Source organism: Pteronotus mesoamericanus, unplaced genomic scaffold (assembly GCF_021234165.1).
Source record: "Pteronotus mesoamericanus isolate MK-2021 breed Mesoamerican mustached bat unplaced genomic scaffold, CSHL_Meso_final scaffold_54, whole genome shotgun sequence".
NCBI lineage: Eukaryota > Metazoa > Chordata > Mammalia > Chiroptera > Mormoopidae > Pteronotus > Pteronotus mesoamericanus.
Window position 1 is genome coordinate 30,092,935 of NW_026555321.1, and position 27,071 is coordinate 30,120,005.

Genomic DNA, 27,071 nt, shown 5'->3' on the forward strand with positions numbered 1-27,071 from the left:
GGAAGAGGAACTTACTATAAATATTAAAATTGGAAATAAATGATGGTTGAAAAGGCATTAAAAATAGTACTTTCCTTAAAAAGAACTGTGGAACTGTACAGATATGTTTAAAAGGGAATTTGCATTCAAATTTAGGGAAATGTAATTACAAGTATAGATGAAAATGGTCAGACACTTAATATTCATTCATTGGTGCTCCAGTACAGTTAATTATGAAATATGTTCTACAAAGCTATTATTATAGAATAGAGAATCACAGTACCTTTGGGTTGGGAGAGACCTTATAAGTCACCTAGTTTGTTTCTCTTACCAAAGCAAGCTTGCTTTCTTACAGATGGTCAGACTCTGGCATAAATATGTCTATTGATGAAGCTCTCACTTTCCCACTGCTGGACACCTGTGGTTATTTGAATTCTTTTCTTATACTGAGCTGAAGTATGCCTTCTTTTAATATCTAGCAATCCTTTGATAAAGGACTATCTATGACACAGGAAGTTCTATGAGGGAAGGGACTAGTTTGTCTTGCATACTGCTATCATCCCAGGCCAGCACAATATGCATTGATAGCACACAGTAAGCATGCCATAAAAATGAGTAAATGGCTGATGACTGCCCTACATGACTTAGTCACTGAGTCCAGTCAATTCATCCTTTAGGGCTTTGGTGCTCTAACTGAGGTGAAGGAATTTTTTTCTTTTCTTTTTTTCTTGTCAATACATTGTGGATACTTTTATAATGCAAAATCACGTGCCTGAACGTCCTTAAAAAATAAAGGTTTTTAAATGCTTATCCTCAAATGTGTACTTATCTTGTGTCAAGTCAGCAGCTAAGAGTTTGTGAGCAACATCAGTCCATAGACAACAGTTGGAGTATCACTTACTGCTTTAGAACATTTTTCATATTTTCCTTCCTCTTCATTCCTACAGGCCCTCCTCATGTTATGTCCAGATTTTGCGATAGCTTCCTATTACTGTTTTCTCTGCACATTACTTCCAAATTAATCTTCTGACTAAATCATCTCACTCCTCAAGACGTGGAATCTCACCACTCCTCATAAGACAAAATCCACACTGCTTTGCCTGCATTCCAGACCCTTTCCCATCTTGCCTAAAATCTACATCTCCAACCATATTTCTCACTAACTCATATACATGTATTCTCCATGTCAAATGGATTGATCTCTGCAAAGTCTCCCCCACCCCCAAATCCATGCATATTCATTAGTCCAGGCTTTGTTTTCTTACACTGGGTATTCTTTCCCCCTTCTCTTAATCTATCTCAAGACGTGAATTTTTAATTTTTATTTTTAGGTAAAATTCACAGAACATAAAATTCACTATTTTAAAGCATACAAGTCAGTGGCATTTAGTATATTCTTAAAGCTGTACAACGATCACTTCTATGTAGTTCCAAAACATTTTAATCACCTCAAAAGGAAATCCTGTACCCATTAAGCTGTCATTCTTCTTCCCCCTGCCCCAGACCCTGTTAACCACTAATCTGCGTTTTTATCTTTTGATTTACCAATTCTGGATATCTCATATTAATGGGATTGTATTTTGATTCACTTCTTTGTTCTTTTTTCTATATTTTTTTTAGTTTTTTAAAATAAGGCTACTCTATCCCTGAACTTTTGAAGTTGAGTTCAATACCCCCCTTCTCTGCAAGGTTTTTCGTGGGTATACTCTCTATGCCACATTGATCTTGCCATTCTCTGAATTTTTGTAGCATTTGTTTTCTGCCTTACTTATTTTAGTCCTTAATCATATACTGCTTTGAATTGTTGGTTACAACAATTAGCTTTACTTCACTTGGATTTATGTAGATTATAAACTACTAGTTCTAGGGGCTTTGGTGTCTCCTTTTGTGTCTGTAACCTACTTGATCATGTGTGCGATTTACAGTGTGTGGTCATATATGAATGAATAATAAGTTAAGGGGACTGAAGTCTGGATCATCAATGAGAACTTCAAAGTTGTCTCAGTTTTTTATCCTTCCATCTGTCATGCTCTATCCTCTCTATCGCTTTGCTTTTCTAAGTATTGTGTCTAGTAGGGCACTTCTTCGCTCTAGCACGACGATTTTCAACCCTTTTCATCTCATGACACACATAAATGAATTACTAAAATTCTATGGCACACCAAAAAAGAACACTATTTACCTATCCTTTTTGCTCCAAAGTGAGTTTTTTAAAAAAATCAGGTGCCTATACTTGTACATAAGGGTTCCTGATACTAAGAATTAACCAATCAGACACAACCTTATTATAAGACATGACCAATAAGATGCAATTGTATTTTATGACCTATATATTTATAGTTCAAGACAGGGCATTCATATCAGATGGCTACTGTTGTATTGGCTGTTGTTCTTTGTTTGTTTGTTTTTTTTTTTACTTGACAATCTAAGAGAAAAGGGTCACTGCCCCTGACTAAATAGTCGGGTATTGCGTGTTTTAAAAATTCAGTCGGCACATTGGTTGAAAAATCACTACCCTGGCAGGCTATGAACAGGTGTGGTTGCAGGAGGATAATGGCAGGGTGCCCAAGGGTGCAGAGGGTGCAAACTCCCAGCATTGATCTTTTGTTAATAGACTCCTACTTTTGTTCTACATCCACAGATGAAGGCCTACTAAATGTGGGTGTTCAGAGATGTCACAAGGCTACATTAAAGAAAGACTTGTTTATTTGCTTTGCTTTTATATGTAAATTAGTTTCTTTGGTATTTTGATTTAAAATTGCTCATAAACCCATATCTATCTTGTAAAAGGATATTCTGTTAAATAATTATGATGATAATACCTATGATTCATATTTGAAATAGCTGATCAATTAAAAATTTTTTTATAAGGATTTATTTATTTTTAGAGAGAGGGGAAGGGAAGGAGAAAGAGAGGAAGAGAAACATCAATGTATGGTTGCCTCTCACACATCCCCTACTGGGGACCTGGCCCGTAACCCAGGCATGTGCCGCAACTGGAAATCAAACTACTGACCCTTTGGTTCACAGGCTGGCTCTCAGTCCACTAAGTCATACCAGCCAGGGCTAAAATTTTGATATATTATAAGCAAGTTAAGGCCAAAACTTGATAATGTTTTATCTAACACTTAACAAAAAGTTTGAAAGGCAAATAGTTGTATTTGATGCACAAGTAATAAGTCTAAATAACATTTCATATTGTATATTACCGTGAACTTTTCACCAGCAGTAATACTGACCAGAATTTGTTACAGTTGCCATTGGAAGCCTCAAAACAAGAATGTAAAACAGTTCTCTGGCCCTTAGGCCATTTAAAACCTGTTCTTCTGACCAAAACAACTAAAAGATATAACACAAAAAACTGAAGTCTATAATTAACATTTTTTTCCCTGTCATATCCCATTTTGCCACTTTAGAATAGCAAACTGGAAATGTCTTCTGGCATTAATTTCATATCATTATGTATCACAAAAATATTCCATAAAATGGAAATTAAATTTTTAAAGAGTAGCTTAGGGAATTCCTTTAAAAATGTGGAGAACAGTAGCACTGAGAATCTTTTACAAGTGATATTGAAAAAGGAAAAGTTGTTCTCAAAATCAGATAAAATTTAAAAATACTTACAGAGGACTTATAATACATACACCCAGTTCCCCATGTTATAGACTGTGAATTAGGGAAGGTATGCAGGTGCAGTACAACAGTCATTCCTATCTGTTAGGAATGAACAATTTTTCCAGGTATACAGAACTTATACATAAAAATTATAAGACATGACAGTGAATAACATGTAATAACCACATTAGATTACATTTCACAATAGAGCTGCCTTCCGTTTTACTTCAGTTAAGATTAAAATTAGTTTGCATTTTCTGAATTTAAAAGCTGGTGGCCAGTCTACATATTTCATATATATGTTGTATGACAAAAGTAATCAACCTGACATTTAAAAACTGTGTGTGCATAATAAAAAACAAATTAATTGTGTGTATGTATTGTGATTTGTCAATGATCAAAGGGCATTCCAGAAGGCAAAGTGGAATACACAGCATGAATCATGTGAATGGCCAAAGAAACAACCATGTCAACATGCTGGGCTCAATCACTTAGTATTTTCTTACCTTTTACTGAGCTGTAGTCATTTGCCCGTCAAGTGCTAGCTGCTGGTTCACCTACCCAGTGTTACATCGTCTCAACACTGAAAAGCACCTCTCTCACTACCTGTAAAGCTGTGTTTCCAGGTGGGCAGATATTGTTTCCCATATAAGGATATTCAGTGCTGAGAAGTGAGTGGTCATTCAATAAATGTATATGGAGTTTGTGGAATCGAACAAATTGTGGTGAAATTCATAAAATTTGAAAGTTTTGGTTACATCTGCAGTAAGATGTATTCTAATGTTGCATGTCACTCTATATATGAAAATCAATTCCATTTAATGTCATATAAATTACTTCCAAATTTATTTTACTTATCTTTTTCCTTAAAAGTTTCATGTTCAGAATTTATTCTAAGTGGTCAAAATATTTTCTGTCAATTTAAAAACAGAACTGAAGTGGAAGTTAGATAATTTTACTATAATACAGAAGTTGGAAATAGCTATGAAATTAATTTGACCAAAGGAGGGTCATTTGAAATAGGATCTTGGTCTCCTTTTTTTAAAAAATTTATTTATTTTTTCAAATACATTTGTCTCCATCTACCCCCTACAACTTCCCCTGCCCCCTTCCCCCATCTCCCTCCCTCAATATTATATTCTAAATATGGAGAAGTTCTTAATGGGCTATTAAAGGAAAGTAGTTAGCTTTATTTCCCAGGGAAGAAAGAATTTTAAAAAATGTTTTAATGGGAATAGTATCCGTAACCTTTGTGTTAAATTCTTGTGCAAATAATTTCTTTTAAATAAAATTATGTACTAAATTGACTTGGAGAGTTCACCACTTAAATACATAGTGGATGCATTCCTACTTCCATTGTTAATAACTTTATTACAGAGAGAAATAAAATAATATAATAAATAAATAATATATAATATACAATACATAATACACACATATAACCAAAAATAATAAGTAATAATGAGATCTAGGAAAAATATTCAAGGATACAGCTTTTTCCCTATGGCATATCTAATTCAAAAACAGACACTGACGCCATGTTAGACTAGCAAAGCTGCCTCGATACAAGGCACGGCCCAGACTATGGCCTCCTCTTAGTCACTATCTTTCCCACTAATGTTCTTGTTAAATCTAGATAACAATAATCATAAACTCCAGGAGAGATGGAATTTGTCTGTCTTCTTCATTGCTTTATTCTTCTTCTCTAAAACAACTTTTGGCACAAACTAGGAGCTTAATAAATATTTGTTGAATAAATAAAACTTCATTAAAAAGGATCTTCTCAGATTTGCTCTTTGAGGTATAATCATATCAAGTTTGTGTTACCCACAAACAAATTCTAAGAGCTATAAACTGAGTTTTGTTAGTTTGGGTTTTCTTTGGGCTATATTAAGAATTAAATCATCGGAAACGGGTGACGCAGAAAGGAGAGAAGTGGTTAGTATCCCTGATATGAAATTTCTAAAAACCTTTTAGAACTTTGTTTTCATTTAGGTAAAGTTTATTCTAAAGTCATCAGGCTGATACAAGTTGTTTAAAAAAAATAAAGTCCTAAATAAAGTGACAAGAAAAATGTAATCTGTGATCTGGGTCAAAGGCAAAACCACTTAATTTTCCCTTTGGGACTTCTAAAACAATGCAACACAAAAAAGGAAAAATTAATTAATTCAAAGGCTATTTCTGTGTGTGTTATATACATGTGTGCATGTGTGTATATATTATATACATATAGATATATCTTTTACAATGTTCACTCAGACATCTGACTAAATTTGGGGGAACCTCTACTCGCTATTTTAAATCTTTTGATTTTTAAAATCATTATAAAAATTATATCAAGGTCTCATAATGTCCATTTGTAGTCAAAGTTTACTTTCACATGCTTCTGCATCAGCTATTTATAATTACAATTTCAGCATTCTGTCAAATTAGAAAGCCAAATAACTCTATCATGAGGTTATTTCATTTTAGGAGAAACCTCCCCTGAAAATAATATGAAATAATACTGAATGTCAATTGTAATTGAAAATATTAAATAAATTTAAAAAAAGGAAAATTTCAAATTCCTAACTTCTAGAAGGTAATAAAGCAACTTCTATTACAAAATAATAGTTTTAGAAAAAAATGTAACATATATACATAATTTTCTTAAAAAACTTAAGTGAAGGTGGCTTTAAAAAAATAACTACGGAAACTGTTTTTAGTTTGTTTGTCACTGTATGCTAAAGATGAAAGAGAAGACAGGCCCCCAAAAATCAACAAAATCAAACCTTATAAATGGCTGAACAAAACTAAGAGGCTGTAACAGAAATGGGATAATTTTTCTCTCTCAAGTAGAGGCTGATAAAGCAAAGAGTAAGGGAACCCAATATGTGAAATAGAATTATGAAATAAAATTACATAACAGAAAAGAATTAATGTGGTGCCTTACATTATCTTCAATGGCTTTAAAAAAATAAAATAGCTAGAGGATCTCAATGTTTAATTTACTCTTTGTCTTGATTCTTACTGATCATAGACACTAAAAAAAGGCTATGAATGTATGTTTTTAATTATAGAAGTAATTTTATATTACTGGCTAAACTTTGAAAAAAAGAAAAATTTACAAACAACTCAAAAAGCTCTCCTTAACCTTACTATTTTAATATAACTGTCATAATATTTGTATATTCCTTCCAGACGTTTTCATATATATATGTTTATATAAAATTGCAATCATTCTGGCACATACATTTTTAATGCTACTTTTTTAAACTTAGTATTTTTCAGATTTTCTATAGTTTTCTAAATTGTCATTGATAGCTGTATAACATTTCACCTAGTGATTACACCATGATTTACTTAACCATTCCCCTGCTGTTGAATATTCAAGTTACTTCCAAATATTGGTTCCTATAACAATGACTGTTTTTGTGTACATGGCTTTTCCTAATATTCTCCTTCTCTTTTGAAAAGGTACCAGGAGTTGGAGTATAGCATCAGAATATGTGATATATTATCCAATTGCTTTCTAAACAGCCTGAACTATATCATAGAGACATCAGGGATATACAAAAGTATGAGTCTCTTGAATTACAGAATAATGGAATTTTATCATTAAAAAAAACCTATTGATAATTACTAGGGAGGGTATATTTTCTACTAATATTAAGTGGGAATTAGGGTTTACAAATCCATTATTTTTTAAGTCTGTTTAATGTGAATCCTTAGGGGTGAAGCATCCTCTATGATCTGATAAAACCCAGTGTTTGAAATTGTACTGTTTTAACTTGGAGAGTCAGGATCCTAGTAACCATTCTAAGGTGAGAAGAACCAGTGACAGACTAAGAAGTGAGCCATCTAGCTTTTTTTTTTTCCCCTCTTTAAACTTTGTTTTAATGGGTCTCAAAATTCTGTGATGGATTTTTCATCAAGTTGTTTCCATTAAAAAGTACTGATTAAAAAAATTATAACTTAAAAACTGCCATACACTCTTAACACAAGCAATTGACAATAACACTGAGCTTATTTGAGTAATAAAATGTCCAACCAATAAAGGTAATGTCACAGGATGATCCCAAGAGATTCTACCACTGGGCAAAATATGGCAAAGAACTTAACTATAGGCCAGGATAAGGCCTACTAAAAATAATTCAAATTAGCCCTGGCTGATGTAGCTCAGTGGACTGAGTGCTGGCATGCAAACCAAAAGGTTGCCAATTCTATGCCTAGTCAGGGCTACGTGCCTGGGTTGCTGGCCGAGTCCCCAGTTGGAGACATGCAAGAGGCAACCAATCAACATCTCTTGCACTGATGCTTTTCCTTCTCTCTCCCCCTCCATTCCCTTCAAATAAATAAAATCTTTTAACAAAAAGAAAAAATCAAACTAAGTGAACTAACCAATGGGCTCCAGGCTATCAGACTGTATGCCAGAATCATCTTGGGTGAGGGGTTCTGAAACAGTATACATCAGAATTCCCTGGAGCACTTGTTAAAATACATCCCCACAGTTTCTGAATCAGTAGGTCTGAGGTGGGGCCCAAGAATTTGTATTTCTACCAAGTTTTCAGGTAATTCTGATACTGCTGGTCCAAGAACCATACTTTGAGAAACACTGCCTTAGATTATTTCAGTATTGTATTAAAATATTTATTGAGTGTTTATATGTGCTATATGCTGAAGGTAGAGAAACAAAACCCAGTCAATACCTGTTTCAAGGAACTGATAATCTATATATTTGTAGACATTGTACTCCTCTAGTCCCTAAAAGTCAACAATTTAGACCTTCTTGAAAACAAAGTTTAAAAATATATTATATGCCTTTAAATAAAGCCAGGTTTTTTTCCTGATTAGTTCCAAATGCTTTAGGAAAACATGTAGTAATCCTACATTGGCAAATGCCTGGGTATTTCTTCAGTCTTCTGGATTTTAGTGACACATGCAAATAATTTGTTAAATTATTGTCTTCATTTATATATACACCATTCAAACGTTTTCTCTTTCATAAACTCTATCCACTATATAAAACGAGAAAGAACTTATATAAATACTTTTCTATTATCCATGAAAAACTTACTTATATAAATAATTTTCAACTGACAGAGAAGAACAGCATTTCGTAAGGTAAGATTTTGAGATTCTATGCTTTAGATTCAGACTTCAGCAATCCTGTAGAAAAGGAAGTGACTAGTAAGCAATACCTAGCTGTTAAACACTACCTATCAGCTGACTCACAGAATTGATGAATTTGCTTTTGAGGTAGCTACTAAGCTATTTCTAACAGAGATGTGTTGGCTTGCCGTAACTATTTTTGGCAAAAAATAAAGCATGTATGATATTTTATGATCTGTAGCTCTGTCAAATCCTTAAGCATTATTCCTACTTCTTCAGTGTACTTTTTTCTGATGAGATTGAAAGATTCCTCTCATTTCAATTTAAAAGAAAACTACTTTAAAAATTGGGAAGAACTAATTCATGAAAAGACTAGATAATTTGTCTAACACTGCAGAGAAAATAAAAGACAAAGCGAGAGGTAATATTCAGATATTTGATTACATTAATCAATGACTAACTCGTAGTCTTAATTTTGATAACATTTCCTAGGTAAATGGATGTTTGGGAACAACAATTTGCTTTCTTTGAAGGAAAAAATGGTTCAACAAGGAATTACAGTTTGCATTGATTTTCAAGAGGAAAATAAAGGCATGTATGGGAGCATACATCCTTTCCTATCACTATTTTAAATGGTTATTTCATATTCTTTTCATGAAGGCAGGTTTATGGAGAAAATGGAACATGAATTACTTTGATTTTATTTTTCCTTCTCCTGATCTCCTCTTTCAAATGTGTTTTCTGTCCCTTTAAAGGCTTTGTTTTCATATAGCAAGGAAACTAGGAACTAACCTCTCAAATTTTTGCTGCTGCTGATTTAAAAAACTAACCTTGCTAGACATATTAGCATTTTGAAAGTGGACTCCAAATTTTCAAATGACAAAAGGGAGTTTTAGAGGTAGAATGACAGCCAGTGGGGTGGGGTCAAGATTAAGGGGTTCATGCCAGCATTTCATCACCACACTGGCAGTCCGACACGTATTTCCCCACTGTCTTCACTATAAAGGAAAATTTGCTCCTTAAACATACAGAATAAGATTATCCTTCTTCCATTCACTTTCCTGGAGGCACTTGTAGAGCCGGAGAGAATAAATGTTAAGTGGCAATTTTAGCATGTCAAACTGTCCTAAATTCTATAATGTCATCAAAGAACTGGGTAAATTCTTAGAAACCAACCTTATATTTTAGGCCTAAGCACAGTAACTATGCAGTCTGCTGATTGTGGGAATTGAGAATGCAGAAATCTCTTACACTCCTACTCAGGGTATTTCCCTATTTTTCTACCTCCTTTATATCTGTCTGTCTATCTGTGGTAAACTGTGAAGGACTTCTCACCACAGGTTTATACTAATCCGAACTCTTCTCAGAAGGTCAGAAAATTTGTCTCTATAAATCTTAATAATATAATTCTCCTAGAAGAGTCCACAGATTAAAGTGGTTTTTTTAATCAGTTAAAACTAACAACGAATTTATTTTCTAAAATCAATGCAGTGAAATAAAAAATGTTTCCTAAACAGACACTGAATCCAATTGAACTAAACTATTATTATATGATCTAGTTTAAATCCTGACTACAAGGTTTCAAGTCTCTGTATAAATTGATTTATGTTGCATGAATTGATGGCTTCATTTCTTTCCTTTATATCTGGGAAATCATAGTAGGAAAAGGAAACTCATTGCACTCTGTCCCAAAAAAGATTTTTCAAGATGCAAATGGCCTAGTCACTGGAATAGAAGAAGGTAAAGCAATGATCCTGAGAAAGTTCAAACTATACTATTTAGAGAGTGGAAGTTAATGTCACTCTCCACTTCCCACCCCCAAAGGGGAAGCCACAGAAAAAATGGAACACTTACCTACAGGCACTGGCCTAATAAGCCTTTATTTGCCTTTTGCTTCTCCTTCCTTTTAGCTATGTCTCTACTTGGGCTTTGTAGCTTTATATTCCAGGAACATAGTGGGGTTCAGGCCTGGAACCAAGTCTCGTACTTTCATGAACAGGGGACACTTTACAATAAAATGTATTACTTAACAATTCATAAGGAGAATTTAAAATTTAGTATTTGGATGATGCACAGTTAATTATATACTTTCCCAATTATTCCCTACTAGTAAATTGTTGGGTTATTAGGAGGCATTTTCGCTTTTCAAGCCACTAAAATCCTACTTTTTTATTATACCTTGTTAGAAAGGTATAATAAATAGAAAGAAACCCAGTTTTTACAATAAGCACAAGTAATTTAGTTCTTTAGGCTACGACACTAAACTGACTTTTGATCCGAAAGATTATAGCCGTCATTACACAACAGACTTGCTCCTGGGTAACTTACAATACATTCAGAGACTGCACCATAAATATATATAAAGAATAGAACTTTATTTTTAAAAAACACAAAATGCACTTTCTAGATGCATTAGACATACAGTAGTGACACAAGAGGATCCATATTGTATCTACTATAAGACTCACAAAGATAATATCAATAAAACAAAAATAATTATTAGGCCAATTTTTATCCAAAGTAATCAGGGAATGATAAGAATTTTAAACTGAACAATGACAAAATATTTCCAGAAACATTTTATAAACTGATCACCTCATGGCAAGTGTTATCTTCAGATTATTCTTAACATAATCTCAAAATCAGTACTAGGGTGAACTATTAACATATGTAAGAGTTATTTAGCGATAACATAGGTAACCATGAAGATTCTCTTTAAAAATGTCAGCTCAATTAATTTGGGGCCAAAGTCATATCACTCACTATACACAGGCTTGCTGATCAAGCCTTAAATAATACACAAAAAAAGCATGGTACAATAACTTCAATGCTTTTTCCATTTCACATATGAGAAAATGGAGAGTTAGAAAGAGTAAGTGACTTGCCCCGCTGTAATAATTGAAATGGTTACAAATGTAGATATTCATATTCTGAATTAAATGATCACTATTAAGAAATTGATTTCCATTGATTGTTGGAAAAAAGTATTAAGATTATATAAACCTGGTCTTTAAACTAAAAAAGAACTTAAGCATATACTATTACTGGTGATAGGGTTTTTTTTTCTTAATATATGCAAAAGTTTTCCCCAAAATATGGCCTATTGTATCGGTGCTGATTTCCTTCCAAGAACCTACTTAAGTATTTTAGGTAAATAAAAATTAAAACTTGATGTTTTTATTAAATAAGCCTTAAAACATAAGTCATATAACTCTCCCAAATCTACCTCTGTATTGTGATAAAATACAAAGAGTTAATAAGAAAACCTCAGGAAGATTACAAATAATCTTCAATTTAACATTTTTTTAATATAGAATGCTATGAAACTAACTGAAGTATGATACACTGGGTCTATCTATGCTTACAACATGGTTTTTCACAGATCTTATTGTATTTTTGTGGAGTCAGATTAGTTTTGAAGGAACTTTGTAAACATTTTAAATCGCTGCCCTTTTTGTTGCTTTTCAGCCTTACGAGGGAGAAAAGGGTGAAAAAGAATAGCTCGAGGTCAACTACCCTAATGTGGTGATCTGCTAGGAAAAAAAATAAGAAAAGCAAATTATAAATTCAGTTTAACAATTTTTAAGGTGGGAGTCACATATTTATGCTTATAGACTGGTAACAAGTTTTCTTGATTATTGATTCAAAAAAATCCTTTTCGACTAATATTTATTTAGTGAAATTCTATGAGATCAAAAACTTGTTCCAGTATATTTGCCACACCTTATGACATAGTATATTTCCTAATGCAAATGACAGCGAATTCAACAGAACACCCACTATCCAATGGGTATTTGTAAATTTTATAAAAGAAACAAAAGCATGGACCAGGATATATAAAACATTTGTAAGGTATTATTTTAACAATTTTTCCTACTTTATGAAAGTCTCCTGTTATTAACGACCATTTCACAATTTGAAAACTAAATGAAGTGTGTTATTAATGCTTTTATATGCTTTCACAGCAATGCCTCTTACACCACTATCACACGCATAGTTATCTTGATAATTAAAGTTAGTGGCAAACATCCTTATTTTCAGAGAATTACAAAAGAGAGATAAGTATTTGTTTATAGTGCTATTACTTACTAATTTAAATCAATTAGCCATGAGCAATAATACATTTCTAATGCATATTCTTAAAGTCATACTTTTTTCCTGTATAAATTTTAATACATTGGGATAATATAATTTTAATGTCACAGAGACTTTGAAAATTACATTGCGATTTTTTAAAATTATCATTTATTACTTTTAAATGTATTTCTGAAATATACAAAGAAATTAACATTAAGAAAACTAGTCTCTTCTAAGAAAATAATGTATTTAATTATTAAAAATACCAATCACAGTTTTAATTTTTAAAATTATATTCTTTTAAATGTGAAAGAATGAAAAAAAGTGTCCAAAAAGCTTAGCCTGGAATTCTGCAAATCTTTATACTTCACTGATGCCATGCGTTCATAGTAGTTATTGTAAAAACTAGAAACAAACTTAAATATGAAAGAGTTTTGATTTAAAAAATTAAATCACAATTTTTTTTCCTTCCAGTGAGTTGCAAAAGACTGAGTAGTCACTAGTTGATTATAAGATCTTTAAATTTAAAATATAATTATCAGCAAGTGAAATACCAAATACCATCTAATTTAAATAAAGGAGAAAAATGATGTGAAGTACACAGTATGACAAAAATGGATGGTTTTATAACAAACTCAATTTTGGGCTAATGAAACATTAGTTTAAAATTTCATAAATTAAATAATACTTCAGAATGTATTAACTTCAGAGTGAATCTTATTGAAAATAGACAACACAAAAATTGTTTTAAAATTTGAACAGGATCTTTTGAAATACCACTTCAAATGCTAACTGGTAGCATATACAAGTGTTTTCTATAAAACTTTAATAGGAATGGAAGGTATTTCCTTAAGGGAGAAGCCACCGTGAATGTCTACATCAGTCTCCATCCCAGAAGAGTTTTCTAAATCATTTAGCACCACCAGGTTGGTTCTGCTTTCAGTCAGCGATTGATCACTTAGCTACAGACAGGAAGAGTACCACAGGACTCCTCAGATCTGTGGAAGATCTGCCCAGGTCCTCAAGAACCCCTGTTACAATTTGTTTCATGAATGGTAAAAGCACTTGGCCTTAAAATAATGTACTTTAAAATGGAGTTTCTCCAGCAATAGGTTTCACACAACTCAGTTCATCATCTTGCCTGGTTTTGTTTTCACATGATAATTCACACAAACTAATTTTACATTTTGTCCCCAAACTTGAAAGGAAAAGAAGAAAAACTTTAGCTTCTTCATGACAGACTACTATTTTTTTAACTTCATTCTGTTGAAATAATTGACACTATTTTCCCAACTATTATCCTCAGACTCTAGTGAATTAGATTTTCACGGCAAAACAAATGCAAAGCAAACTAATAATATGATGGCGATATAATACGATCACCATCATCGTCATCTTGCAGACTTTGGACACACCAACAACAGATTTCAGCAAAATGCACTTAACAGTGAACCGACTCACCTAAGCACTGGAAGTTAGAAGGATTTAGAAATGCAGCCTTCTGATTCACCAGCAGAGGTAAAGGCCCCTTCTTTACCTAACTGACCTTATATAAAAGCCCCAGATAGGTTACTCCCAGTTTCTGCCTCCTTACCTTAGGCTCCGCCCCAAATACCAAGGCATAAAGTACCAGGACTAAACACCACCTTGCACCCCCTACCTACACTGAGGGCCCATGATTTCCGTTAAGCACCATACCTCTACCTATCTCAGGCTACAAAGAGTTTTGGGGCGCAAGTGGGAGTCCTCAACACCCTTAACGCTCCCTGCCCAAATACGGGGTGTGGGAGGGGGCCGCACTCTCCATCCCCGACGACCCTGAGGACTCCAGCCCACACCCCCAGACCCCCACTCGGCTCAGGGCCAACAGAGTGCTTAGGCACCGGGGCTGGGTAACTTTTAAGGGCGCCCCTCGCTTAACTGTCACTATGACCACACAGCGATCGCCGCCTGGGTTCTGCAGACTCCACCGCTGCCGGACCGCCACGCACGGGTCCCCGCGTTTCTCCTCCAAAGTTTCCCTCGAGCCTCTCCCGGACGCTTGCGCGCCTTGGCAGGGTACTCAGAGGTCCCAGGTTCTCTCGGACCCCCACCCAAGGCAGGACGGGACGCACGGGCTCGTGTATCCTGGGTCTGGACCGCCGCTCGCTGGAGCGCCTCGCGTGCAGCCCGTGCCCTCCGCTTGGTTTGCTCGCGCTCTTCCCGGACTTCTCTTCAGGGTGCGACCCTCAGTCTGGGACCTGTCAGCCCCCATCCCCGCGGACAACGACCCCTTACTAGCGACCCCTCAGTCAGTCCCGGCCCCCTCTGAGACCGAGACTTCTTCCCGGGTCTCCTCAGCCCCCGCCAGTCTTCCGCTCCGACCCTCTTGGGTCCGGGACCCTTCAGTGCGCCCCCTCCCTCCGTGTCCCCTGGCCCCACGGCCGCGGGACACCCGGAATCTGACCTGCGGCGGTGGCGGCGTGGCGCCCCGCTCCGTTGTCCCTGAGGCTGACCGAGCGCCCCAGGCGGCGGCTCCGCGCGGGCTCGGGCTCCGGCTCCAAGTGCTGTCGGCCCCGCCTGCCAGAGGCCAAGCGTGGCCAGAGGTGGGTGTGGGGGCGCGGGGCGGCGGTCGCGCGGGCAGACCGGCGGGAAGGGAGCTGCCGCGGCGCCCGCGTCGGACGCACAGTAGGGCCCTTAGTCGCCGGGGCTGCCTTTCCTGAGCGCCTACTCTGTGCCCGGCCCCGTTTGTTCCTCACAACCACCACTGGGAGGCGGCCCGGAATGGTGCGAAGCTCAAAAAGATGCCCCGGGTCACGTCAGGGTAGAGCCCGCGGTGTGCGGTTCCGGAGCCCGCCCTCCCTCTTAAGCCAGTGTGTCTCGCCCTTCTCACTGTGGCCTGTGAGACTCCCCATACCCACCCCCCTGCCCTCGTTCTTTTCAATGACGTTCTTTACCAAAAGATACTAAAGTATACTTAGGATCACCTGGTTTTTATCTGATATCCCAATGGTGCCCACACTTTCAGCGCCCCCCACCCTCTGCCTTGTGCATCTGTAATTCACATCGGTAATCATTAGTCAATTTACAGTAACACAGTTTTAGTTTTAATCATTGAAAGCATTTCTTAAACTCATTAACAGAATTTAATTCTTTAACAGTGTTTCTTACACTGAGGGACCAGGACACATGGAGTGGGGGGAGGGTGAGACGTGGCGGTGGGGCGGTGAGAATCTCGAGTTTTCAAGTTTAAGAAACCGCTTTGGGGACATGCTGCCTCATAAATGTTCAGGGTATATTGTGGGCCGCTTCTTCCGCCGCTTCCTCCATCAGGACCCATCCAAAGGGGTTGACAGATGCCCGATAGGAAAGCCTCTGGTCTCCTGCTTTTAAGGCCTTTTGTGCTGCCTTCTAACCTTATTTACTGAACATCCTGTTGTAGGCCTGGCCCTCTTCAGGGAGGCAAAGATGAGTCCCTGATGTCAAGACGCTTATCAACTACTTGCCCATGATACTCTTCATTCCTTTAGCATCTTAATTTGTTAGGGATGCCTAGTTCTTTTCCTTCTAGTGCAGAAGGTCCTCGGTTGTAGTTTGAAGTAAATTTTTGTGAGGATCAATGACACTTAAGAGAAGATTCAAAACTCAAATCAATAAATTCATGTCTTTCCAGTTGTGCCCTAAAATAAGAGGTTAAGAGCCACAACTTTATAGGGACCTGAGAGACCATTTTGCCGATCTCTGAAAAGCCCTGTTTGCCTGCTATTTAGGTAGTAGGGTTCACGTTGCCCAACATTCTGCACTCAGGCATAGAAGTACTGCATGCATCCTACTTCTTGAACATTCCAGAGTTCCAGTCTGCTTTGTTTTTAAGAACTTTATTGAGATACACTTTACAAAATCTAAAATTTAAATATTACACATTTTAAATGTACAGTTCAATGATTTTTATTTTATTGACAGAATTGTGCCAACATCACCATCATCTAATTTTAGAACATTTTTATCACCCCCAAAGATACCTACCCATTAGCAGTCACTCATCCTAACCCTAAGCAACCACTAATCTATTTCTATCTCTTTAAGACTTGCCTATTGTGGACATTTAATATAAATGGACTGACACACAGTTTTTTGTGACTGGTTTCTTTCATTTAGCATAATGTTTTTGAGGATCACCCATGTTGTAGTATGTATCAGTATTTATTTCATTTATTTTCATGGTCAAGTAATAGTCCGTTGTATGAATATATCATATTTTGTTTATTCATCACTTGATGAATGTTTGGGGTTGTTTCTATTTTTTGGCTATTAAGAATAATGTTGCTATAAACATTCATGTACAAAATTTTATGTGGACATATTTTTCATTTCTCTTGGGTATGTACCTCAGAACAGAATTTCTGGGTCATATGGTAATTCTATGTTTAATTCTCATGTTTAATTTTAAAATAACTGCCAGCTTTTAATTCTTATGTTTATTTTTTTTAAAGCAACTGCACAATTTTGCATTCCCATCAGCAATTTATGAGCGTTCCAGTTACTCCACATCCCTTTTGTCTGTCTTTTTTATTTCAGCTAACCTAGGGGGAGGGAAGTAATAGCTCACTGTGGTTTTGATTTGCATTTTCCTAATAACTAGTTATACAGGCATCATTTCATGTGCTTAGTGGCCATTTGAGTATCTTCTCCATGGAGTCATTTGAAGCTAAGTAGTTTTTTAATTTTGGTGAAATCCAATTTATTTTTTCTTTTGGCATCATTGTATCAATACCTAATCCAAAGCCATGAAAATTTACTCCTAAGTTTTCTTCTAAGACTTTTATAGGTTTATCTCTTACATTTAGGTTCGTGTTCCATTTTGAGTGAAATTTTTGTATGGTGTGGGTATGGCCAATTTGCTTTCAGTGGGGAAGTTCCAATTCAACAGTATTGATCATAGGGAATCCACTACAGTGAACTCATAACTGGTGCAATATTTTAGAGTTGCAATATTTTAGAGTTGAATACTTTCTAAATTCCCTTCTAGATACAAAAATCTTGTAATTTTTAAAAAGTGATCTATAGTTAATGAAGCCTATAAATGTAAGAAATTAAGCAACGTAAATAGAAATAGTATAAATCTGTATTTTAAACTACTGGTCTTGATTCATTGGTGGTTTATTAAAATCAATTTATGGGTCAGAACTAGTACTTTTTTATGTCAAATAAAACAGGACAGGACAGAACAGAAACAATCGGAAAGCACCTCTCAAATGAAAAAAAGTATTGCCTCATAACTTTTGTGTTATTCATGTTTGTGCATTTGTGTTTACCAGGAGTTGTTGTAAAATGTGTTTCTCACAGTGGGCCACATTTTAAAAAGTTGCAAAAACACTATAGAAACTACAGTTACAGAATTCTTTCATTCCACAAACATTTACTGAGTGCTTATCTTATGCCAGGCCCTCAGCTAAGTGCTGGGGATAAAAATGATAAACAGCACATGGTCTCCAACCTGCAACAGTGCATATATGCCGTTAGAGCCATATGTGTTTTCTGGAGACAAAAGATTATGCCTTGTTCATTTTCCCCAACCAGAAGGCCTCCCTCCAAATATTGATGTTTGGTTGCATGGCACTTAGGTTTTTTGTAACTAATGTTCAGTTGTTTATTTTATTTGAGATTTGCCAACATATTTATTTTTCTTCCAACTAGGGGAACTTTCTTCCCAGGTTCATAATTGCATACTATGTTTATTGTAATGCGTAGGAAGTATAGGTCTAATAGTCGGAGTTGGTCCGAACTAATTGATCCCCATTTTACTCCAAGTATATACTATCCCCACATCTGGTGTTTTAAAATTCTGGTATATTACTTTTTAATGCAAAAATTGTAAATCACGACAAAAATTCTATTGTCCAAGGCTTCAGCCAAACAGTGTTGGCATTAATAGGGATATGTAACCATTTCGCAGATGAGTTTAGAAAATTAATGTTCTATGTTTCCAGTCATCCAATCGAGTCACTTATTTGCAGCAGCTGTATACAGTCATGGCTCTGATATTTGCTTCTCCTCTTTATCTGAGATACTACTTATCAGTCTACAGACACCATAAATTCTCAGGGGATTTATAAGATCTTAATTTAAAACTTTAAAAAGTGCAACCAGTTCAACATGCTGGACAGGTTAAACACACATCATATTCCCACACATGATTTTTAAATCTAGCTATGAAAATTTACCTTCAACTTTAAATATTCAGGTCCTTTTCTCTCCTCCTCTCCCTATCCCGTCCCCTCTTATCTTACGCCTTACCAAATGACTTGCGTATGTATCTTTGTACAAAAGCCAAGCATGTAACTCATTTCTTCTGGCTTCAAATTGCTTGATCTTTTCAATGTACTTCTCTGATTAACTCAGCATTCTATTTCTGTTTTGAGTGGTTGCCTATAAATAAAATTTTTTTTCTGGAACATTTTATTAAAAGTTAATACTTGAATATATACAAATACTTAGATTACAATAACACAGCTATGTTTTGATTCAAAACAAAAAAAATATGGAGAATATACCCAAATTAGTATCTCATTTTCTCTTAGTATACCAACTCAGAGCTTTCTTTGAGATAGTTTGGAAAATTTGTAAGAGACATAATTTCAAGACCAGGTCTTCAATTATACACTTCAATATTGAATGAAATAACTCCCTATCTTTGAAAATATGTTGTTTTTAATAATTTGTGAACACCATAATGAATTTTGAGAAATTCCACTTAGTAGTTTCAGTAGTTAGACTACTCACTTTTTAATGGTTTGAAAACATCTTTTAAAGGCTCAAAAATACTTCTGATTTTCAAAGAATAAAAAAGAGGACATTTTGTCTTGCTTCATCAGTATTTCTCCACTTTTTCACCTAAAAATTGACCAATTTTCTATATCGGACCTCAAAGTATCAAGAGGTAGGAAGTAGAATAAGAGATGGTGGGAGGAAGAGCACTCCTGGTCACCTTGGGGTTGTTTGCAGAAGAGAAAAGCTGTCCTATTTTCTATTTCTCTTTTCCTTTCAAGAGCTTTGTTTTAATTGAGTACTGGTAGAATGGAAAGAGTCCTAACCTTTATCTCTGCTCATTGTGACCTTGAGCAGGAAATTCACCTTCTCTGAGGCTTAGTTTCCTCATCTATGAAATGAAAACATATCTTCATAATCTTATTGATGAGATAACATAGGAAAATGCCAAGTTTTAGTAGGGACTCAATAAATGTTGTTTATTAATTGGGTGAAGACATTGAGAATGTTTTTTCTGTCACTCACTAATATAGTAAAGCCCAGTTTGGCTGCTAAGTGAAAGGGTTTTTTAATATATACATCATATTTAGTCATCAGTCTACATGGACATTCTACTGTCATTCTTGCACGTAAAAAATTTCACTACTATAACAGATAGATTTTGAAATAGCCACAGACCCAAGATTCCTGTATGAGAATGGTTTTCTCAGGATGCCTACATGAATTTATTGGTCCTAGGCTTTGACATATAAAACTAAACCACAAAAATTTTTGTGATGGAAAACATTAGACAAATATGGAAGTACACAGAATACTATAATGGCACTCCTTCCCACCCACCCTACCTCTATCCCCACCCACCCCCACCATACCTATAACCCAGTTTCAGTTTATGGTCAACCTTGTTTCTTCTATACCCTCACCAACCGCCCTCTCTTCTGTACTATTCTAAAGCAAATCCCCAAAACACATATTATCATAAAATTTTCAAAGTCTTTCATGAGAGAGCTGTAAAATATATTCATGGCTGGGAGAACCAATGTCTGCAGCTACAGAGTTCCAAGAGGACCTAAGGATATAAATATGTTCAGGCTGAGGAATGGGCAGGGACCTTGGACCTGTGGAAAGGTGGTTACGGTAGTCTCAGTTGCCTACAACAACCCCCTTCCCCCCCAAATCAAAACAACCCTTGTGTACCTGTGCGAACGATAGATTTCACTCTAAGCTTTGGGATAGATGGGGGCCCGGGTTGGCAGAACCCTGGGGGGTGGTCACCTTAAGCCACCAGAAGTTCTTTTCTTTTATTGTCCTTTACCCTTTATTTGGGCTGCAGAAATGACTATCAGGTGCTAAAGGTTGGGGAGCATTGCAAGATCCTAAACTTCCCTTCTGGAAAACCTCACTGGGAGTAATCTTTTTTCCCCTATGCTTCTGCTTGTTCCTCTTCACTTAGTGTAGTCTTCTGGTCTGACGCTAGTTACAATTAGGTATAACTTGTTGGTGAAGTGTCTCTCTCCCTTTACTAAGATTAAGTGCCTTGACAGAAAAAGCCATGGTTTATTGATCTTTTTAAACCCAGGACATACTGCACTACAATGCCTGATACTAAATAAGTGGGCAATCAGTGTTTGCTGAATGATTGATTGCTGAGTGTTTAATTTGCAAAGCCAAACCTACTATTAAGTAAATAATTCAAGTGTCACCTCATCAAGAGGTCTTCTATCACTATTGTTCTTCAATTTCTTAACAGTTTTATTTTTCTTCATACCATGAATCACTACCTGAAATTACTTTTTAAACTTTTGTTTATTGATTATCTCCCTACACTAGAATGTGAACTGCATGAATGAATTAATTTTTAAAAGACTTTATTATTTTAGAGTAGCTTTATATTCACAGGAAAATTAAGAGGAACAGAAATTTCCCATATACCTGATAAGACAGGGATTTTTTAAATTCACTTTTTTATCCCTAGCTTATGCTATAACTAATGTATGGCAAGTGGCAGACTCTGAACCAATGTTTATTATTGAAAAAATAGGAATGTCAAAATTGTTTTTTCTTTTTTAAATTTATTTTCTTATTCTTGGTCAAGTACACCTGTCTCCGTTTTCCCACCACCAGTTCTCCCACTCTTCCCACACCCACCTCCCATCCTCATTCCCTCCCTACTTTGGCTTTGTCCATGGGGCCTTTATACATGTTCCTTGACTTGACCCTTCCCCTTATTTTCCCTGTTACCCCCTCCCCCCAACTCTGGTTACTGTCAGTTTGGTTTTTATTTCAATATTGCTGGTTATATTTTACTTGCTTGTTTGTTTTATTGATTAGGTTCCACATATAGGTGAGATCATATGATATTTCTCTTTCACCCTCTGGCTTATTTTGCTTAGCTTAATGCTCTCCAGTTCCATCCAGGCTGTCACAAAGGGTAGTAGCTCTTCCTTTCTTTCTGCTGCGTAGTATTCCACTGTATAAGTGTACCATAATTTAATCAGTCTTTAGAAGTTGTATTTTTAACATTTATGTCTATAAAATTGATTAATACTTATTTATATAAACCCCAGGCTCAGCTACTGAATTGAGTCTTGCTTGAGTATTCAGAGGCCTTTCTATTTTTATGCACATGATTTTATTGTGAACATTGGGACCTATGTGCCACTTTTGCTCTTGATACATAGAACAGCTACTATTGATACACAATTTTTGTTTTGAGATGAGTCTGAGGACTGGGAAGTTTGAGCCTACAGCTCAAGAGCTCAGCTTCCTAGTAGTGATTTTCAGATGTTCTGTTCCTACTATGATTTTTCAATAATATAATTTCCCTTATCCTCTCTTATAGAAGATGTTTCCAGGCATCTAGGTGCCTATTTCTTAAATGCCTGAAGGATATGAACTAAGCTACCAACAGACTTCTTGCTGCTGTGGTCATCACAATAGCTTTCTTTCTAGTCTTTAGCTTGCTAGCCCTGGAACTGACACCTAAAGGAAATTTTTTCATACATCTAGCACTTGGAATTTGGAGCCTGCTTCTGGAGTGACACTTTGGAGCAGGGTAACTTTTTCCTTCTGTTTTGCTTTTCTACTGCATTTTAAAAATTTGAGTAACTGGTAGGTTAGTTATGAATTGCATTTATATGTTTAGAAACTTTTGTACTGTAGTGGTAGGAAGTGGGGGAATGAGGTGGTGAGTTGTGTATGATTTATTGAAGAGTAATACTTTATTGACATCATAGCTTGGCAGCATCTCTTCCTACCACCATAAAATGGATATTTTTCCTCCAAAAAGTATTTTTATGATTTTAATCTCTCATAACTATTCATTTTTTATTTCAGTGAAATTTCAGTAAGTCAATTTCTAAATATCTTCACCTAGTGTGCAGAATTTTTTAAAAAATTATTTTATTCCTCAAATCAATCAGTGTGACACATCACATCAATAAAAACAGGGGTAAAAATCATATGATAATCTCAACAGATGCAGAGAAGCCATATGACAAAGTTCAACATTTTTTTATGATAAATGCTCTCAACAAAATGGATATAGAAGGAACATAACTCAACATAATAAAGGCTATATATGACAAACCTACAGCTAACATCATACTCAGTGATGAAAAGCTGGAAGCTTTTCCTTTACAATTGAGAATAACACAAAGATCCCCAATCTCATTACTTTTGTTCAACATAGTATTGGAAGTTCTAGCCATAGCAATCGGACAAGAAAAAGAAACAAAAGGCATCCATGTTGGAAAGGAAGAACTAAGACTGTCACTATTTGCAGATGATATGATACATATACACCATCAAAAACTGTTAGAACTAATAAATGAGTGAAGCAAAATTGCAGGATACAAAATTAGTATACAGAAATCTGTTGCATTTTACACACTAATAACAAATGATCAGTAAGAAAAATTAAGAAAACAGTCCCATTTACAGTTACATCAAAAAAGAATACAATACCTAATACTAAATTTAACCAAGAGAGTGAAAGATCTGTACTCTGAAAACTCTAAGATATTGAAGAAAGAAGTTGAAGAGGACACAAATAAATGGAAGGATATACTGTCCTTGTGGACTGCAAGGATTGTTAATATGCACATACTACGTAAAGCATTATACAGATTCAACATAATCCCAATCAAAATACCAATGGCATTCTTTTCAGTACTAGAACAAATAATCTTAAAATATATATGGAATCACAGAAGACCCTGAATAGCCGGACCAATCTTGAGGAAACAAAGCTGGAGGTATCATGCATCCTGCTTTCAAACTATACTACAAAGCTACAATAATCAACACAATATATTACTGGCACAAAAATAAACACATAGATCAATGGAACAGAAGTGAGAGCCCAGAAATTAATCCATGCTTATATGTTCAATTAATATACAACAAAGAAGGCAAGAATATAAGATGGGGAAATGACCATCTCTTCAATAAGTGGTATTGGGAAAACTGGACAGATAGACACACACAAAAATAAAAGCAGACCACCTTCTTACACCGTATACAAAAATAAACTCAAATAGGTTAAAGATTTAAATGTAAGAATTGAAACTAAAACTCCTGGAAGAAAACATAGGCAGTAAACTCTTTGACATTGGTCTTAGCAATATCTTCTTGGGCATGTTTCCTTGGGCAAAGGCAACAGTAACAAAAAAACCCCCTGAAATTACATCAAGCTAAAAAGTTTCTGCACAGTGAAGGAAACCATCAACAAAATGAAAAGAGACTCTCCTAAATGAAAGACTGTATCTGCAAATGATGCATCTGAAAGGAAGTAATATCAAAAAGCTATAAATAACTCATACAGTTCAATAGCAAAAAACCAAACCAAAACAAAACAAAACCCCACACCAAACAACCTGTTTAACAAATAAAGGATCTGAATATACATTTTCCCAAGGAAGATATCCAAACGGCCAACAGGTACATGAAAAGTTGCTCAACATCACTAGTCATCAGGGAAATGCTAATCAAAACCACAATGAGATACCACCTCACACCTGTTAGAATGACGATTATAAAAAAGTCAACAAATAACAAGTGTTCGTGAGAATGTGTAGTAAAAGTTACCCTTGTTCACCATTGGTGGACTTGTACATTGGTGCAGCCACTAAGAAAAACAGTATAGTGGTACCTCAAAAAATTAAAAATGGAACTGCCATATAACCCAGAAATTCCACTTCTGAGTATTTATCCAAAGAAAACAAAAACAATAATTTAAAAATATATACGTACCACTGCATTCATTGCCACATTATTTACAATTGCCAAGGTATGGAAGCAACTTAGGTGCCCATATGTATGTATAATGGAATATTACTCTGTCATAAAAAAAGAATAAAATCTTGCCATTTGCAACAACATGGATGGACCAAAAGGATATTATACTCAGTAAAATAAATCAGACGGAGGCAAATATAATATAATCTCACTTATTTATTGACTCTAAAGAAAACAAAACAGGAACAGAACCATAAATATAGAGAATAAACTGGTCGTTGCAGAGGGGAGAGAGGGATGAGTGAAAAATTAATTAATTTTAAAAATTTTAAAAGAAGAAAGAAGCTGCTGGAAGGTAGATAATGCAAAACCAAGAACATGGCAGTCTAGAGTGATTTACGTTCAAGAGCCTTGTAATCCTCATAAGCTTCTTGTTAAATGTCAAGCCCCTTGTATACCAGTGTTCATAGCAGCATTATTAATAGTAGCAAAAAGTGGAAACCATCCACATGTCCATCAATTGATGAATGGATTAACAGAATATGGTATATTTATACAATGGAATATTATTCAGCACTAAAAATGAGTGAAATGCTGATACACACTACAACATGTATAAGCCTCAAAAACATGTGACAGAAGTCAGTCACAAAAGGCTTCATGTATGATTCTATTTATATGAAATGTAATAGAATAGGCAAATCCATAGTGCCAGAAATGGATTAGTAGTTTCCAGGAGGTGGGGGAGGAGAAAATGGGGAATTTTCTTTAAAGGGTGATGAAGTGTTCTGGAATTGGAACATGGTCATGGTTTCACAACTTTGTTAAATATGAAAACCTACTGAATTGTACATTTAAAAAGGTTCATTTTATGGCATATGATTTATAACTCAATTTTTTAAAATGCTATTGTGAAAAAAGGATCACTTATATCTTCTGCTTACTGAATAAGAACTATCATGTTTTCGCTTTTCCCTTCTCCACCTACCTATCTTGTTTTGTTCTTCTGTTATTCTAGAGCTGCAGCATATTGTTCTACAGGTTGTAACTCTGCCCCAGTCAAGTGGACAAAGGCAGTCTGAAATCCTAGCCAGGAACTTGTTCTACTTGGAGGAACAGGTGTCTTTTCATAATTCACACAAAAATGCTTTATGGATTAGCAGTGGCCTTAATCATTTTAATGGGCTTTTGGGGTAGGGAAGGTTGGTAAATACATGTACTTAGTCTACATCTTGGATTAAAAGTCAAGCACTTTATTTTACTACACTATATAATAGATTTACTATGATAGATTATTTTTCAGATCCTTTGGTCGTCTTTTTGAAAGTTGAACTGAAAATTATTTCATTAATCTTAAAAGCACATTTCTAGTTTAAATGTGTGTTATAGAGTTTCTTTAAATTTTCCTTTTTTGATTAAAAAGGATTCAGTGTTTTGTTCAACTTTACATTATGATCCTCCAAGTCAGTTTTTATATTTGAGATTGCTAAAGTACTACCACTACCAAGGGAATTTCCTGATACTTGTTCTAACAATGCAGCTTTTCTGACAGCATTCTTGTATAGATTTCAAAAGAGCTCAAATAATACTATTTTCTACACTAAATTTAATCAGTGATTCAACACATATTTACTAAATTACTATTATATTCAAAATAACACTCTAAACAGGAAGAACCCCTAAATCCTGATATTTTACATTCAAAGTGCATATATGCTTGGTACATAGTAGGTATTCAATAAATATTTGCAAATGAACAAATGATTAAGAGCAATTTAGTTTTATTTTTAATACCTAAACATTAGACACTGGCAAATAACCATAGGATTCAATGTCCTTAAGTGTACCCTTAGGGAAAGAAAGGAAACTACCTGATGTAAAAAATGTGATATGACTAGTGACTATTTCTAAGATAAATCCCAGAATTCTGGGAAACTAACAATTGCATGTTTTAGTGTGAAATATTGGTGGTGTCTTAATAATAATGCCAAATTCATATTAGCATTCCCAACCTTGGTTCCTTCTTTCCTTCCCTGCCTCTGGGGTACTTCTTATGCACATTAAAATTTGAGAATCATTGCTATGATGAAAAGGTCAGGAGTAGCAAACTGAAAATTTTTGTTAGAACTCAAAATATAAGGCCAGATTTTTAATACTGTTTTCTATTATGTGAATTAGAATCCAAGTTGCAGTCAAGGGAAGAATTGCTTTTTCAAGTATTTAAGGGCCACCATTTAAAATGTTACTCTTACCAAAAGAATCTCTTCCTTATTAAAAAAAAAAAAAAAGAGAAAAAAGGTTTTAATTCCAGCTACCCTCAGTAT

The 27,071-nt window shown here is 35.3% G+C and overlaps 1 protein-coding gene across 2 annotated transcripts in view; it reads right to left on the reverse strand.

Moving 5' to 3' along the window:
- The window catches only part of PPARG (peroxisome proliferator activated receptor gamma), a 141,700-nt gene extending 126,288 nt beyond the window's left edge, over window positions 1-15,412 (reverse strand). The window contains exon 1 of one of the 2 annotated variants that reach the window (XM_054595377.1): window positions 15,209-15,412. The gene's annotated coding sequence lies outside the window, so the exon portion shown is untranslated. Of the gene's footprint in view, window positions 1-14,223; window positions 14,519-15,208 lie in introns of those variants that run through there. The other variant, XM_054595376.1, reaches the window with a different exon arrangement.
- Between the last annotated feature and the right edge of the window lie 11,659 nt (window positions 15,413-27,071).